This window comes from Musa acuminata, chromosome BXJ1-1 (genome assembly GCF_036884655.1).
Source record: "Musa acuminata AAA Group cultivar baxijiao chromosome BXJ1-1, Cavendish_Baxijiao_AAA, whole genome shotgun sequence".
NCBI classification, from domain to species: Eukaryota; Viridiplantae; Streptophyta; class Magnoliopsida; order Zingiberales; family Musaceae; genus Musa; species Musa acuminata.
The window spans coordinates 39473715-39492500 of NC_088327.1; the positions used below are offsets into that span (position 1 = coordinate 39473715).

The following is an 18786-nucleotide window of genomic DNA, read 5'->3' on the forward strand; positions in this document are numbered from 1 at the left end:
ATAATTTCTACTACGGTCTCCCAAAATCTAGAGGAAAGAATGGACTTTTCTATATTTTTTCCATTGCTCAATCTCGAATATCTGGAATCAAACCACTCTTGTGAGGTGACCATTGCCTTCAAGCCATGCCTTTTTTACTGTAATGACTTTAATGTAATAAAATTGGTAGTAAACCAAGTGACTCCAAGTTAGAGTATCTCACCGTTTACATACTTTTGCATTAAAGCGTATACCCAATGATGATTATATATAAACTTTGTAATTGATTGTGCTCGAGCTACACAATTCTTGACCATCTCCAGCTCACCAATATCCTTCGGCATTAGATCTATGCAATAAGCTGCACATGGAGTCTAAAATAATGTTTTTCTTTTTTCATCAATTGCAAACCGACCTTCTTGAAATTCGCTCCATTGTCATTATTATTTGACCAACATATTGTGGTCCAATCTCCTCTACTATAGTATCCATCAAGCTCTCAGTGTAGTTTGCATCTTGGATTTTTTCAGAATCATTAACTGACTTATGAAACACCATCCTTCTGTTACAATAAATAAGAAAGCTGATGATACTCATTCTTGTTGGTCCTTTCCAACTATCACACATCAGTGTCAACCCCATATTCGTCCCATTGCCTCTTGAAGGATTTGATCCAATCCTTCACTTCTACCACCTCCTTCTCTAAGTGTACGTCGTGAATCTCCCTTGGTGTTGGTGGTTGGATCCTCGTGCCAGACTTTTGAATAGAAGAGATCATGCTCTGATAATATGGACCTTGGGTTGTGTTGGCTTGAATCCTGTGGAAGTTGAACCATTTTAAAATTGCTTTTCCAATATCCCGTTTCTTTTCTTTTATGTATACATCGTCAATCCATGACTGTTTCACTGTTTGTGGGGGATAGGTTTGCGGATCAATATCAACAATATTTGGTGTGGACCTCCTGCCAAGACCTCTCATAAAACCACGAAGTCCACCATACCTCATGCTACTAGTTCAGCCTAATTGAGGAGGAGCAGTTGGCTGCCTCATGCTGGCCGACCTTTGGATTCTACTACCACTGTCATGCTCCAATTATGAGTCAGGTCGTCGATGTCTCATTGCTTCATCGACCATATACTGATGCTCTAATAATGCACGAATCCCAACTATGAGATCCAGGTCGACTTCATCGTCGCAACCCTCATACTGATCATAAACTGGTTTCTGCGTAGCCCTATAATATTCTTCCTCAACTCTTGCCTTTATTTTTAATGTATCTTCCTTTTCTTGTTGTAGCTTGTTTTGAAATAATTTACGGATCTTCGTCAGAACCTTCTTGCATTTTGCAACATCAAGATACTCGTCGGCCAAATGCATCTTTACCCGAGTTATTGCTTCACCCTTGTCAATGTAGTCACAATAAATACACTACCAAAGTACCAATGATGACGGTTCCCATCTATCTTTCGGGCATGAACCCATACATCATCATGTGGTTGTTCCTTTGATGCCATGATCCTATCAAATTTAAATCAAATATGCTATAAAGTATAAACATGTTGAATTGACCTAATATCGATCAAAAACCATTAAACACAGTATTAAATAATTTTATTAAATCATAACTAATCTTATTTTTCCATCATAAATATGTGAAATACATTAAAAAAAGCATTAAATACATAATTTTAATCCAATATAGGTCAAATTATGATAAAATCATCATTAGATACACTAATCACATAATTAACATGGTTAATGATCCACTTATTACTTCTCTTTCAACACTATAAATATGTTAAACACCTTAATAGGTATTAAAAACAATGAATTAAGCTAAAATCGATCAAATTTCGATTAAATCATCATTAAAATGACTAATTGCAGCATTAAATAATTTTAATAAAACCTAACTAATCCTATTTTACCATCATAAATATGTGAAATACATAAAAAAAGCATTAAATACATAATTTTGATCCAATATGGGTCAAATTACGATAAAATCATCATTAAATACATTAATCACCTCATTAACATAGTTAATTACTAACTAATTACTTCTCTTTCAACACTATAAACATGTCAAACACCCTAATAGGTATTAAAGATATTAAATTGACCCAAAATCGTCAAATTTTGATTAAATCATTATTAAAATGACTAATCATAGCTTTAAATAACTTTAATAAAACCTAATTAAACCTATTTTACCATCATAAATATGTCAAACACATAAAAGAAGCATTAAATATGTAATTTTGATTCAATATAGTTCAAATTACGATAAAATCATCATTAGATACACTAATCATATGATTAACATAGTTGATTACCCACTAATTACTTCTCTTTCAATACTATAAATATGTCAAACACCCTAATAGGTATTAAAGACATTGAATTGACGTAAAATCGATCAAATTTCGATTAAATCATCATTATAATGACTAATCGCAACATTCAATAACTTTAATAAAACCTAATTAAACTTATTTTACTATCATAAATATCTTTCAATATTTAATATGCATGAAATATAAATATTTGACTTAGTAAGTGTCTAATTTCGAATTAACCAATATTAAACACACTAATCATAATATTAAAGATCTTAATTACTCGCTAATTAAAGAAAGAGAATACATACCTCTTGATTAGAAAGTTCTTCCTCTTAATCTTCTCAAATTAGCCTTGATTCAATTCACAAATCGTTATTTGGTAGAGTTTAGGAGAATGTAAATATGAGAAAAAAAGAGTTTGAGATAGTTTAAGAGAGTATGAGAGTGAAATGGAGTGAAATAGGGGAGAAGATGAGTTAAAAACCTATGAGAAAGGGACCGTTGGAGCACTCTTACCAAGTGGTAACAGTCGATTTCAACCGTTATCGATCCCGAGCGATAACGGTTGATTTCAATCGTTACCAAGTAATAACGGTCGAAATCGATCATTACTGAGCTGTGCCGGGCGGTAACGGCTGAAATTTCGACCGTTACTACCTGAAATAAACTTGTATTGTCTGATATGGGGCGATGTTAAGCGTTCCGCCCGGTAGCAGGCGGTCCGCGTACCGATATGTTGTCGGACCGGTACATACCGTCCGTACTGGGCAGTATTATTCGAAACTGTAAACCTTGCAACAAACCCTGTTTTTTGTAATGGAAAGAATATTAGACTTGGAGCTTAGGGCTTGGTTGTAAGGTCCCTTGCTTGCAAGAGTATGGAGCAAGAAGGTCTTGGAATGGATTTTAAGTCTCAACACTTTGCTACGGAGAAAGCTACTAGGGAACTATTATGGATTCAATCACCATAGAAAATAAGTTTTTTCATCTTACTGGAATATCATGAGATTTTGAGTTATCGTATTAAAGTACATATATTGATGAGCAATGGGGAGTGCACTAGGTTTTTGCCCTACTCCTAGTGAGGGAGAGTTATCTTTAAAAGATCAAGGCAGAACAAGTAAAGCTTTATATTAGGCCTATGTTACTTGAACATGATTCGTTTTAAAAAAGTGACTCATCTACAAGAGTTATTTAAGATGATTTTTGTTGCTAAATTTACCTAGACGTCATAATGGTCAGAGATTGGATGAGAAGGAAATCCCTTTTGCAAAGCTTTGTTTGTCCTTGCAGGTTATATTCTAAAGGATTCTCATAATGTTTTGTATACTTAAGGAATCATATTTAGGTCCAATGGTACTTTGATTGCTGTTAAAATTCTTAAAAAGGCAACATTTTGGCTATGTTATAATGGCACACATTCATCTTACAAGCCTCAGAAGACACATGTTGGCAACTACATATGATTATCCACATTTATCTAAAAGTAGTACCAAGAGTAATGATATTTATCAAACATTGTGTTTCTAGGTATTAGAAGGATACATAATCTATATCAAGTTAATTAATATTTTAATGCTTGGTCCTAATATACTAGGAGTTTGCATTAGGGTTTGTCGTGCCACTGTACCGTTCGGTATGGGCGGTATGTACTGGTCCGATAGGGGACTGATATGTAGACCATCCTGTACCAGGTGGTATATGCTAAATAATCCCGTATCACCCAACTGGGGTTTGTTTCAATCGGAACGGTCAAAATCAGACCATTATTGACCTGTACCGGTTGGTACATTTCAACTGTTACCGACCTGTTCTAATCGGTAATAGTTCGTTACTGACCTGTACTAGTCGGTATTGACTGATAACAATTGGATTTCGATTGTTACCAATGGACGACTCAGATCTAACCAGTTCCAATAGTCAAATCCATTTGAAAGGATTTTTAAACCCATTCTTTCCCCTCTTCCACCCCTTTTCATTATCTAAAGCTCTCCTACTTACTCAATCTCTTTCTCACTCACTTTTTTCTCTCATTCTCACATTTGCACTCTCTTAAAACTTTATAAAGCTGTGATTTATGGTTTGGATCAAGTTTGGAAGGCTAATTTAGGAGGATTAATATGTAAGTTAGAGGAAGAACTCTCTAATCAAAGTTATATATTTTTTCCTCAATTTTTATGATTTATGAGATAATTAAGCCCAAGGTTCGTAATTTCGTACCGTACCGGAGTATCAAGCTCAGCTCAGTACGGTATGATACGAGTATATCATACGGTACGTATCGGTGTATCGCTCGGTATATATTTATATATATATTATTCAAAATTAAAATCCTTGATTAAGCCTGTTCTCAATGTCTAATATATTGTTTAAGGTCTTTATGATGATAAAATAGTGTTAATTAGGGAGTAATTAATAACTTTAATGTTGTGATTAAGATGTTGAATCAAGGATTTTAATTTTGAATAATACCGCCCGTATCAGGCGATACGTACTGGTCCGCCAATAGACCGATACACGAACTGCCCGCTACCGAGTGGTACCATCGATTGGGGTTGTTTCTGCCCTGTTACCACCCTAAATTAATCGTCACCGCTCGCTACCGGGTGGATTTAACCGAGGGAGAAGAAAGAAGAGGTGAACCTGGAGATCGGCGTCGCTCTCCCTCCTCGTCTGAGGTGATGAGGCCTTGGCATCGTCGACGACTTCTCATCCGCGCGGGGAGAAGAATCCTCGGCGTCACGTGGTGAAGGAACCGAGCGTCGAGGCGGCGTTTCTTCTCCCCACACAAGCAGAAGAAATGAGGCGACGAGGCAGAAGGAAATGGTTTCTTCTCCCCACCTTTTTCGCACGGGCAGAAAAGAGGCAACGTCACAAAAAACAATTTTCTTTTATATATATATATATGTATATATATATATAAACCGAGTGGGGAGAAGAAATCGAGGTTTCTTCTCCCTACATGCCAAAAAGGGTAACGAGGCAGTCACCCCTTTTTTTTTAACTTTTATATATATATATATATATATATATATATATATATATATATATACATATATATATATATATATATATATACATATATATATATATATATATATATATATATACATACATATATATATATATATATACAAGGTATGTAATTTCGTACCGTACCGGAGTTTCGACATTAGCTCGGTACGGTACGAAACTGAATACCGAGCGATATATCGTTCGGTATACCGCTCGGTATATATATATATATATATATATATATATATATATAATTCGGCGATGTCGCCTCGTTTATATATATATATATATATACATATATATATATACATATACATATATATATATAAATATATATTTGTATATAAAATATTTTTATAAAAGGTGACATCACGTCACCTCGTTTATATATATATATATAAAGGCGATGTCGCCTCGGCGACGTTGCCTTAAAATTTGACATCGCGTCGCCCTTTATAAAATATTTATATTTTAATTTATATATAAATATTTATATATATTAATATATATATATATATTTCGTTCCGTCCGGTAACGGGTGGTCCGTGTATCGGAAAACTGACGGATCAGTACGTACCACCCGTACCGGGCGGTATTATTCGAAATTGCATACCTTGTACATATACATATATATATATATACATATACATATATATATATATACATATACATATACATATACATGTATACATATATATACACATATATAAAACGAGGTTACATCGCCTCGGTTTTCTACCCGCATGGGGAGAAGAAATCGAGGTGTCTTCTCTCCACGCGCCAAAAAGGGCGACAAGGCACTCGTCCCTTTTTTTTTTCATGCGGTATATCGAAATCTATCTCTCGGTATACAATATTGTATCGTACTAAGCGAATCTCGAAACTCCGGTATGGTACGAAATTTCAATCCTTGCGTTAAATAGTGTTTTCCAACTTAAAACCCATAATATAATTTTTTTTATTTTTCAGAAATTTTTGAAGCTATTTTTTATCATTTTCCTATGTTGTTGGTATGCCCCGTCGTATCGACACATGGTACACTAGTTGGTACACTGGTTTGGACCAGGATGGTGAACCCTGGTTTGAATAATGTCTACCTTTGCACTTTGGTGAAGATGTTTGAGATGTGTGCAAAGAGCATTGCAATTCTACAATTTGCAGATTATGTTGCAGAAAAGAGGGAAAAAAAAGGTCAGACATAGTATTGTTCTGTTTTTTAGATTTGTTCTTTCCCTAATTGCAAAAGATATACCGAAAGCTCTTTTGGTTCATTGAACAAAATATGACAGCTTTAATACCTTAACAAGAAATCTAAAAATCCAATAGAGTGATAGACTAATAGTAGAGTTGAACTATTTTGTGAAACATGACACCACCCAGAAAGATAATCAATCAAGAATGCCAAGTTCTATTTGTGTTCTCCTTTTTCTTATTGTTGCTAGGAGAGACTAATTAAAGTTGTTAATTCTTCTAATTTATTAAAAAATAAAAAAGTATGCACACCTAGTTATGTGCTCTTATTGTTGATAGATAATTTATAAATTGTGCAAAAATGTATTAGTTTCAAAGATATCAATATACTTTTTTTTTTTACTTCAAAAGAAGTTCTGATCTTAATTACCTTCTGTTTCTTTTTGGTCTCTACAGTGATACATTTGATGAGAACACTCCACCTGTAGATGATCCAAAGTATATATCTTCCTTGGGTTCTGCAATATATAAAGGAATGCAAAGTGGTGATGATGATGCAATATGGCTCATGCAGGTATCATAAATTAGTTATTTCATAGGCACCATAGGTTGATATTATTCATCCTTTAATTACTCCAACACATGAATGAGGAGTTGACATCTTGAAGAGGGTTCTTTTTAAGTGTAGATATTGGTGGTCAATTTTTACAATTTAACAATTGATTAGTTTGGCAAACTTGGAAACTTGGTTTTAGATTTAATACATGTTAGCTAAAGCTGGGTTTCAGAACAAATAGATAGTTTGTTAATTTTTATCCCTGTTTCTATTGATCCAATTTGAACACTAAGAACTTATGTATCATGTAATAGATATTTTGTCATTAGAAATAATTTCAAGGTTATTGCTGAAGATGCATGCTATTGTACCATATTGGTTGCCAATGAATATTAAGCATTAAACAATCCTGGAGTAGGAAGCTTTTCCTATTTCAGTTAGATGATGCCTAGTGATTATTTGAGTTTCTTGTGGTTTTATAATAAACAGATATCAACATTTTATGAGGCATGATACCCTCATTATCATGTGTGGGCACCTTGTTGGGGTGATACATGGTACTTTGCATTAGCCAACATGTACAATATGCCAGTTCCTTTAATTTTTTTTTCCATGAATTAATAGATTTTAGGCTTCTTTCATGGTCAAGCGTGATGCTCTTAGTTTCAAAGTAACATCAAATAATCTTTTTGGGTTCTAAACTTCTACAGGGTTGGTTATTTTCATATGACCCATTCTGGAAACCACCTCAGATGAAGGTAGTGTTTTTGTTGACCTGCTAGTTTAGATTTTATTAATACTTATCTCCGTCATTATCTTATTATTTACTTGAAATTCTGTGTTCATGTCCATTTTATACCAAATACGTTTGATACCTATGTTAATCCTTATAATAAAGTTTTTAGTTATTATCTTATTATTTACTTGAAGTGATCAAGAACCATAAAGGTACCAGTAAGAAAAATCTTTTAATATTTGATCACTTGAATTAATCATTACTCTATCAATTGGTTCAATAATAGCACAATTAGATATTACCCTATATTGTCTTTTTAGTTCAAAAGATCATGATGTTTTAAGCTGCTTTAGTTGCAGCATCACTACTGGTAACTTCAATGTTTTCTATCCTTATTGGGTTTGGTATTCAGGGAAACACTTGGATTTTAGTAAAAAAGGAGATCTACACTCTTCCTCTCTGACAACAGCAGAAACAGTGCTGCAACTTAAGTCCAAGGAATCAAAGAGATTTTACCATTGATGTTGATAATACATCAATGATGGTACTTACAAACCTGGCTTTAGATTAATTACTTTCTAGAGAAAGGTTGATGAGCAAATTGTAACGAAAACTATTTTCATTTGGAAAGCAAATATCAAAGGCATGAAAAAAAAAGAACCAGCTTTTGGATGTTTTATATAATTATGCGAAGGTTATTCAGTTTTTGAGCCAATGGTAGCTTTCATTTACGAAATTATTTCTTGATTTGTACAAAACCTAGTACTCTAGAATTTTCTTATTGAAGAACAAAAGAAAAGAAACATAAAATCCTATTTTCCTAATCGTAGTTGTCTCATTTGATAATCTTTGAATTACTTCTACTCAAGGATCACCGTTTTGGGTACTGGACCCATTTTGGTAATCTGCTCAGACTAGTACATATCAATCAGTACTGGTGTACTGTATCGGTGTTCTGGAGAAGAAGAAAAAGGAGAAGAAGAAGGGGTGGTAGAGGAAGAGGAGGGAGGAGGAAGGAGGTAGGAGGAAAGAAGAAGAGGAGATGGTGAAGAGGAGGAAGACGAAGAGGAAAATGGGCATTCCTATGAGAAGCAATTAGGCCAAAGGTGGTGTTTGGTGGTGGTGTGCAGTGAGGCCATGGTGTGCCTGAGAAGTGGAGGTCACATTGAGAAGCAAAGGTTGCGCTGTGCGTGAGAAACAATTAGGGTAGTTTCCTTATATATGGATGAACTGAATCGCCCTAAACAGGGGCGGTCTGCATACCACATACCAGTTGATGTCTGAACCAGTACGTACTGCCTGTTTCGTATCAGTCCAAGTGAAACACGTCATTTGCTTCTACATCTTTTCATCTGTTTTCTTATTCTCTTTATTATCATTTTACTTTTCTTCCTTATCTTCTTTGTTACGGCCTTCATCTTTACTATCGGTCATGATGGTTAATGTCCCAGCAGAGCATTAGAAATCTTTGGCTGCTTTTATGGCTTCAAGACTATGAATTAAGTCCCAGATAAAAATAGTTTGATAAGCAGAGGCAAAGAAAGAGGTGCTGAGAGCTAAAAGACCAAAGAGAGAGAATTTCATGATCAAGGGCATTAGAAACTTAAAGTTTGCTTGTGATTGGATTGCGCAACTAGACCATAGTCCAAATTGAAGTGGTTCAAGCTAAGCTTTCTTCCAGATTCTAATGGGTAAACCATTGCTTGAATTGGTTTAAATTACCACATGAAATTACAGTTTTACCTCTTTGAGATTATTATCAATAATTAAGTGCATCACTTTTGGTGCTTTCGTGCATTTACTTACCAGTTATTAGTTCTAATGCTTTTTGATGTATCTATATGTCTCAACCGCTCAACAACAGGACAAAAATCGAGATGTAATTGTTGCATTTCCAGATGTTGATCCATCTGTCATATTGATACCAGAGATATTTGAAGAGAGAAAGCTTGTGCATTTTAGTCGACAATTATCAGAAAGAGAGCCACTGAAGGAAACAGCTAATTCTTATGATCAACCACATTTATGGTATTCAACTGCTGATGTCACACGCGCATTAGTTCTTTTCCTAGAAAATGGGTATGATGTATCAGATAGCCAGACTTTCAGGTGATTTGCGATTCATTTGTTTTAGCGTAAAGCTTGCCATGACTAGAGCAAGGAATTGAAACACACTCTGATAGTTATCTGCTTATATGTTAGACTTGCATAATGCTGGTATCTCTCTTCCATCCACATCTCTGACATATTACTGGTATTTATATGCTAGACTTGCATAAAGCTTGCCATGACTAGAGCAAGGAATTCAAACACACTGTGTTAGTTATTTGCTTATATGTTAGACTTGCATATTGCTGGTATTCATCTCTTCCATCTAAATCAGCATATTTGCATCTTAATATTAGTTTCAAAAGCAGCTGAAATTTGACTGATGGTAGTGGCAAAATCCAAGTAGAGTTCTGATTTGACAGGTTTAAGCAATGTACATTGGTAGACGGTTGTGGTTCTGTAACTGCAAAATTATGATGAGTCAATTGCTCAGTGATACTTTTGGATGAAGTCAGTATATTTTCCTTTCCTTCTTATTCCCCCTCTTTTTGTCTTTTTTATCTCTTATTTGTTCTATTTTTCCAATTACTAGGTGACTAAGATGTCTTTGTTTCTAAAACAAGATCTTGTACATGTTGCTAGAAAATGAGGTTTTGCATGTGAATTTGGTCTTTGGTCCTTAGCAGGTGTGAAACTGGCATGATATGCAACATTGAGGCTTAGATCGTCCCAACCACTTACTAAATCATTGTCCAATAACCAATTTTCTTTTATGGTTAAAGATACTTCCTTTCTCATGTAAATTTACATTGTTCATAGTTCATACTTCATATTGCTCTCAATGTCCATGATTGCAAGTTCTTTATCCAGTTGTACATTATTTTATGACGATGAAAGCTTATCAAGTTATAACCCATATAAAGCAGTCTAGACGACAGCTCCATGACTAGAATTGGCTTGTGTTTGTTATGATACATGTAAATTTTTGCTGCTTCAATGGGTATGACTCTTTCTATCAATTCTTGTTGTTCTCATGTGATAAACTTAACGGATAATTATATAAAATGATAAATATTGTAAATTATCTGCATCCTTATCCATTTTTTCTCCCTTTCTTCCACATAAAAATATTATACAGTTCAATATTATCATAAAGTCAGCTACAAACAATATTATACAGTTCAAATATTTATTCCCATCAATAATAATTTTTTGTAAATCATGTCAATATTAGGAGCTTTTAACATGCAACTATATTTTGATAATGGATCTTATATGAATTTTAGTTTCCTATTATTCCAGATATGATCTCGTGGATCTCACCCGTCAGGCATTAGCAAAGTATGCAAACAAAGTATTCTTGAAGATTATAGAAGGGTACCAACTCAGTAATTTAAAACAAGTGACCATATATAGCCAGCACTTTCTTGACCTTATGAAAGAGCTGGACATGCTTTTGTCATGTCATGATGGATTTCTGCTTGGACCCTGGTTGGAAAGTGCCAAACGCCTTGCAAGAGACCCAGAACAGGAGCAACAGGTAAGATTCTTGTTGTCACCTGTTTGCCCTCCTCAAATTTGAATACTTGTATGCCTATTTAAGTAGGATTCTGCCATTGTCATGCTTCTATGGTGCAGTTTGAATGGAATGCAAGGACTCAAGTAACCATGTGGTTTGATAACACTGAGACTGAAGCTAGTTTGCTTCGTGATTATGGTACATACAAATGCAGAAACAATTTTCTTTATACCCTTTACTTTGGTGTCATCAATCTGTTTTAATGTAATACTCTTGCGACAATCTCATTTGTGCAGGAAACAAGTACTAGAGTGGTCTTCTACTGGACTACTATGGGCCAAGAGCATCTATATATTTCAAGTACATGATAGACAGCTTGGTGAAGGGGGAGAGTTTCCCATTAGAAGACTGGAGGAGGGACTGGATAGGCCTTACCAACAAGTGGCAAAGCAGTAGAAATTTGTTTCCAGTGAAAGCTTCTGGTGATGCTCTAAATATATCTCGATGGCTATATGACAAGTATTTATGTACTGATAACTTGCAATCACTTTATATGGGTTCAAACTATGATGAAGCTGCTAATTTTGTGATCTTTTATGTTTGTCACAATCTCCTGATGATAATTTCGTTCCCAAAGTTCAAAAGAATCTTATTGCCTTGGTTTTTTTATCAAAGCAATTATGTTATGAGTTGTTTGTTCCATAATGGATTCCTAATCTATTTGTCGAGAAGGCATTGTCTAGGCAATGATATGTCAATTTGCCACAATTTGAGTTTCTTATTACTCTGTAACACCAGAGTCAACTTAGTACTTATGAGCACTTAATATGTTTGGTGTTCTCACTGTTTATGGACTATGGACATTTCAAAATATATTAATGGGAACTTTTAGTACCAAACAAGAAGTTAATCATTTTTTATGATAAATGCTATTGTTGACTACTGCAATAATTTTAATTTCTTTTGAGTTTCCTGACACCTGAACCGACATAGACCAAACTTACCAGAATTGTCATGGGCACTGTCAACCTACAGCACTTTTAATTCAGTTTTCAAAGCATGCTTGTGACTTATGGGCATAAATATTCGATTTACACGTAAAAATTGCTTTGCTTGATTCACTCAAAGTGCTTAGAAGCTTTTTAAGTTCAAATCGGCTTCCAAGGTAGTGTCTTCTCAAGCTTGAAATTTATCTAAGCATCGTCTAGTTCCTGGCAGAAATCCTGGTGAACTTAATTAGCTAGTGATTGTAGTTTTGTAGCACCTCAAACTTAATCTTTCGAGCCAAAAAGAAATTAAAATATAATATGTTCAACATATTGTTAGATGAAGAGTGGTGATAAGAAACCCCTAGAGACTAGAAAAGTAGGTCACAATGGTTTCTATAATATTACATGAAACATGCCCTGAATCTTGTTAGCTTCTTAGTTTCCTCTCACTATCTTGTCATAATTAACGATCATAGATGGACTAAGTAGCCCTAATTAACACCAACAGGTAGCAGTAACAGGGAAAAGCTGAAGTTATCTTCATTAATTCATATGGAGTTTAGGTTCGATGATTCATACCATCTCTTAGAATGAAAATTTTAGACAGAGAAGTTAAACTTATTTTGCAATAAAAATAACTTAGAATGAAAAATTAATGCACTCTTGCTATGAACTTAAAAACACCTAAAAAAAAAACTAAAGCAAATTAATCACTCGAAAGTTCTCGTTCGTGTCATAAAGCCAATCACATGTGACATGACACGTAGTCTCTTTGCTTATTATTATTATGACATTTCTCACTTTATATTGCTTGATGCATAAATATATTATGATGTCCATGGATCTTGTAATAGAAATCGGATCACGACAAGATCACGATAATGAGATCGATTTACCTTTAAACGTAGATCCTAAATAATCCTGGTTATAGGTTATTTGAGATGAACATCGAGATAACTGGACAAATTGGTGTGTTGTATACCCTTCCATATAATGGAGGTGGCTGGTCTCATAGCTGCTCGTATGGGGACACTAGGACTACAGTGAGTACTTGTACTATAGTTATAACACTCACGGAATACTGGATGGTTGATGATACCTCGTTGTCCCCACACTTGCATGATTGATTCGCTGATGTGTTATAGCGAATCAACCCGTCCATATAGGTTATAGTGCTCATGGAATGCTAGATGGTTGATAATACCTCATTGTCAAACAACGATTCCGTTATCCTAGTGGTGTACCCGGTCCTTAGACTTGAGATACCAAGGATGTCCTATATGAGTACTCCACTCTTTGATATCAAACTTATAGGTATAGAAGTTCTAGATCTAATACAGTCGATCATTGGGAGTGGCAGCCAACCTTACGAGGACTATTAACTATCGATAGAGGATCATCCACTCTCGGTATTATGAGAGGAATATCCTATATGTTCTTGCTAAAACAAATCCTTGGCTAAGGTCATTCGGATTGAGAGAAATAGTTCTCCGAGAGAATCCGATTAGAGTGAAACTCGAGGTGAAACCGTATGGGCCTGACAACACCATGCCTAGTATACGGTCTCTTGAAAATTAGATGGATGAGGGACTATAAGTATACGATAACTAAGGATATATAGGTCTAAAGGATTAGATTCCCCTATATCATTTGGGGATTACGGCATAGTAGCCTAGTACGTTCATAGTCGATGAGACAAGTGAATTATTATGGAGATAATAATTCACAGAGCTAGAAGAAGTTCTAACATGTATGATTCACGCCCAACTTGATATTGAGCCTAAGGGTCATACATATATGATAGGTGTTTTGACGAGTACAAGTTTGGATATGAGATATCCGTTAGAGCTCATATCTTATTGGATATCCAATAAGCCCCTGAATTATTGGATCCTATGGATGAGATCCAATAAGAGCCAATGAGAGATTATTAGATAGAGATCCACTAATCTAAAAGGCTTGGATAGTTGGACGGAGATCCAATACCCAATAGGGTAGGATCCATTAGGGTTAAGTTGATAAGGAGCCTCTATAAATAAGAGAGAACTAAAGGGCCACAGGCTAGATTTCTTGGTTATCACCTTATATTCTCCTCTCCCCTTCTCTTTAGCCAATAGGTGTGGAGATTTGACTAGCAATTTTAGGAGTGACTTTGCAGCCCCTACCATATGGATCACCGCTAAAGAGGAGGATGCTTGACCTCCTTCATCCTCTCCCACAAAGAGGAGGACCCTTGCAGATGGCAGCATTGGCCGCCATCTGCGTGCAAGCAGTCGGCGAGCGACAGACTGCTACCGGTAGCCTGCGAGCAGAACTGCCCACAAGAGCGATGGTGATCGTAGGTGTTAGGAACAGAGTCGGCACTAAGAGGGGAGGGGGGTGAATTAGTGTAGCGGAAAGATTACGTCGGTTCAAAAAACTTTCATACGATAAAATCCGTTTCCGACAAAAAACCATTTCGTAAAGGTAATAACTTTGAAAGCGTACGTAAGAGAGTAGTAGATGTAAAGAGTAAGTAAGGAGGTTTACAGTTAAAGTAAATTGCTCAAAGAAATGCAAACCAGATTTTAGAGTGGTTCTATCGTCGTGACCTACATCCACTTCACCGATTCCTCTTCCGTCGAGGCTACCGACTTCCACTATCGGTCTTCCTTTAATAGGCAAAGATCAACCTCCTTCTTACACCTCTCTTCTCCTTTTACCGGGTTTATGAGACAACCCTTACAAGCACTCACTCCTCTCTCAAACTATTCTAACACTTAAAACTTTGAAGAGGAGGATTCTCACAAGAGATTATAATAGCATTTTTCCCTTTTTAAATTCTCTGTGCTTGTGTATATTAACAAGGGATGAGAGGGGTATTTATAGGCCTCAAGTTGATTCAAACTTGGAGCTTAAAAACATCTCATCCCAGGTTTCCTGGGTCCAAGCGATACCATCGCTAGTGTCAGTTTGACACTGACACTGCACTGGGCGGTACCATCGCCCAGTCTGGTAGTACCACCACCTAGGAGGATGTGCTGGGCGGTACCACTGCCTAGACTAGCGGTACCACTGCCTGCAGCCTCTCGGATGCTGTGTCTGGGCTGTACCACCGCCTGACATAGTCTCATAGACTATGCCACGACGGTGCCATCTCTTGGGTCATTGTTTGGGCCTTTTATTGGGCCCAACACAGTCCTTACATGGGCCCAACTAGCCCCTAATTGGGTTGGCCCAAATCCAATCCCAATTACATGCTAACTACAAATTCTAAGACATTTCCTAAGCTAAACAAGTTTGTAAGTCTAGTTTCTTCCACGAGCTTTCGGCGATCTTCTAGTGAACTTCCGATGATCTCTCAGCAATGTTCCAACGGACTCCCGGCAAGCTCCTAAACTTCACGACGATCTTCTTAGTGAGTTCCGACGAGCTTCTTCCGGCAAGCTCCTAGACATCTCGGCTAGTTCCTGTAGAATTTCCGACGAACGTCTAGACTTCTGACGAACTCTCGAACTCCCAACGAAATTGTGTCCTTGACTCCGAGACTTCATTTTACTTCATGCCTTGCTATCGTAGTTAATCCTGTACATGTAAAACACACTTCGATCTAGACAATTATTACTAAGCATGAATCATGTTGTCCGGCATGTCATTGGTCCATCGATGCTTCGTCCGATTCTTCGGCGCATCGTCCTCTCTTGCGACCTATTGCCTAATCGGCCAATTGACCTCCGCAACTCCGATATACTTGGCAGAATTTTTGCTCTTCTTGGCCCGATGCCCAAATCCATGGCCCGAAGAATTCTATCGATATATCATCCGATCCTCTGGCTAGACGTCCAATCTTCTGATATGTTTTCCTCCGGCACAACATGATTCTTCCTACTTTAATTGTCTCATCCTGATCGAAGCATCCTGCATCACTAAAAACGCATATCAAATCATAAACACTTATCAATTGGTTTCATCATCAAAATACGAGATTCAACAATCTCTCCCTTTTTTATGATGACAACCAATTGATGACGAAGTTAACCTTAACTCCCGGAGTTTAAACAAACTCGCCCTATCAATATGTCATATTGATAGAACATTGAATTCAAGTCATTGTAAATTTTATCATGAATATTTGCAATACGTCATCATGCATAACATGATCATATTTCTTTCCCTTTATCATCAATAAAAAGAAGTATAACTTTCTAGTGTTTGGAAATACAAATTCAAATCATTGCATAAAAAACATAATATCAAGTTTTATCATCATGCAATTTGTAAGCTAGAAAATTTAACAAGTGCTACATCATGCAAGCTATCATGTTGTAGATATGCAAGGTAGTAAGATAGCAAGTTTACAACATACAAGCTAGAAAAATTTAAAGATATGCAAGTTGGCATATTTGCTTTTCTAGCAAATTTTTGAAATGCACAAGATAGCATCATTTTTGCATTTTCTTGCAATGTGTAACTTAGCAAAATTCACAAGATAGCATCATTTTTGCATTTTCTTGCAATGTGTAACTTAGCAAAATTCACAAGATAGCATCATTCATTCTTCTCTTTTGAGAAGTGCAAGCTTATCAATTTTGCTTTCTAGCAAGTTTTGTTCCCCCTTTGTCATTGTCAAATAGAAGGGAATAATACAATGTTGTAATTCTTTTCCTTTTATATCAATTTCCAAATCATGACAAAGGTAAACAACAAAAATGAATGTCAAAAGATCATATCTCATTTTTGACATGTTTCTTCTTTTTTGTAAATAGAAAGCATGATAAGAAACGATCTTGATTCAAAAAGAAAACTCAAGTTATAATTCATGAATTAACAAAAATCATGATTCATTTGACAAAAAGATTGTTGATTTATACATTTAAACCAACATCACTTTAACTCATCAAGCATAATTTCAAAATGTAAAATCATCAAACATGATACAAACATTTGTGTTCAAAACCTTCATCATTACTCCCATGCATGATAATAAAGCATTCATGATACCAAACATTAAATCAATATTTTTAATCATTTATCTCTTCATGATTGTTGGTACCAAACATTCATCAATAAATCAACATTTTGATCATTTATTTTCTCTTGAACAATGGGCAAAAAGAATTATAGGAGAAAAAATGATATAATATCTTGATTGATGCATAAGAAATCTTTAGTTATAAATCTAAAAAAAAAATCAAGATAAAGCTCATTCAAATTCAAATTGTCAAAATCATCAAAATCTCAACATTTCTTTTAAGAGATTCAAAATGGCATAAATAATTTTATTGATCTCTCAATGAAAAATCGATAAGATAGAGAAAAAGAAAATTTTCAAAAAAAATGCTTTCCTCCTTTTGTTTCAACTTATTGATTGATTTCATACGTATGTTCTTTTCTTTTATGCCAAATCAAAACATACATCATTTTTAAAACCAAAAAAACAACTTTAATTATGGTAAAAATCGATAATCCATAAATCTCAAGAATCATCATACATAAATTTGAAACATAAACTTATTAAGCATGATATCAAATCATTACTTCAAATCAAACATGATTTCATTAATCAAAGAGCATCTTCAATCAAAATTGAGAAACAATATGATTCATCTTGTTAGGTGTACAAGCATTAGATTTATACCTAACATTCTAGTGCATTTAAAACATCAAGCATGATTTCATAAGGCATTTTTAATCAAAATCATTTTGTTTGTTTTTCATAAGAAATATAATTTTCATGATTATTTTTAAAATCACTAGAAAGGTAAGCATGATCCTTATTTTTTGCATTGTCATTATATTATTAAACATGCAATTATCAAGAAAAATAATTATTCTAAACTAAATTAAAAGTAACTCATGAAAAGCATCATGTAATTTCGAAATAAATTAAAGATATTTTGATTACCTCATCGTCGAAAGCCGTTAAGGCGTAGTTTGCCACCTCGCCTTTGTTGATTTTCTCCTCATCTTCGGATGAGCTTGATTCGTCCAACATTACTTCCTTCTTCTTGCGTTCATAGCAAGTAGTTACGTTCTTTTTGTTCTTTAATTTTTGTTTCATTAACTTTTTAAATTTCATGAGTAGTTCAAGTTCATCATCACTTGAGCTTATGCTCGAGTGGCCTTCATGTGTTCTAAGTGTCAAATCCTTTGTGTTCTTTGGAAGGTTATTCGAAAAAGTTCAAAATCATGCATTAAAAAGTTAATTTTTGAATCTTTAACTTTGCTAGTGCCTTCATGTGTGATTTCGAGAATGCGCCATATGTCAAAAGTCGTTTCGCACATAAGAAACCTTCGTACGATAAAATCTATTTTCGATGAAAAACCGTTTCGTAAAGGTAATAACTTTGAAAGCGTATGTAAGAGAGTAGTGGATGTAAATAGTAAGTAAGGAGGTTTACAGTTAAAGTAAATTACCCAAAGAAATTCA

At 35.1% G+C, this 18786-nt stretch overlaps 1 pseudogene; it reads left to right on the forward strand.

Annotated features, from left to right (window-relative positions):
- Positions 1-14760, forward strand: part of LOC135679656 (alpha-N-acetylglucosaminidase-like) — an 89043-nt pseudogene extending 74283 nt beyond the window's left edge.
- Positions 14761-18786: the final 4026 nt, after the last annotated feature.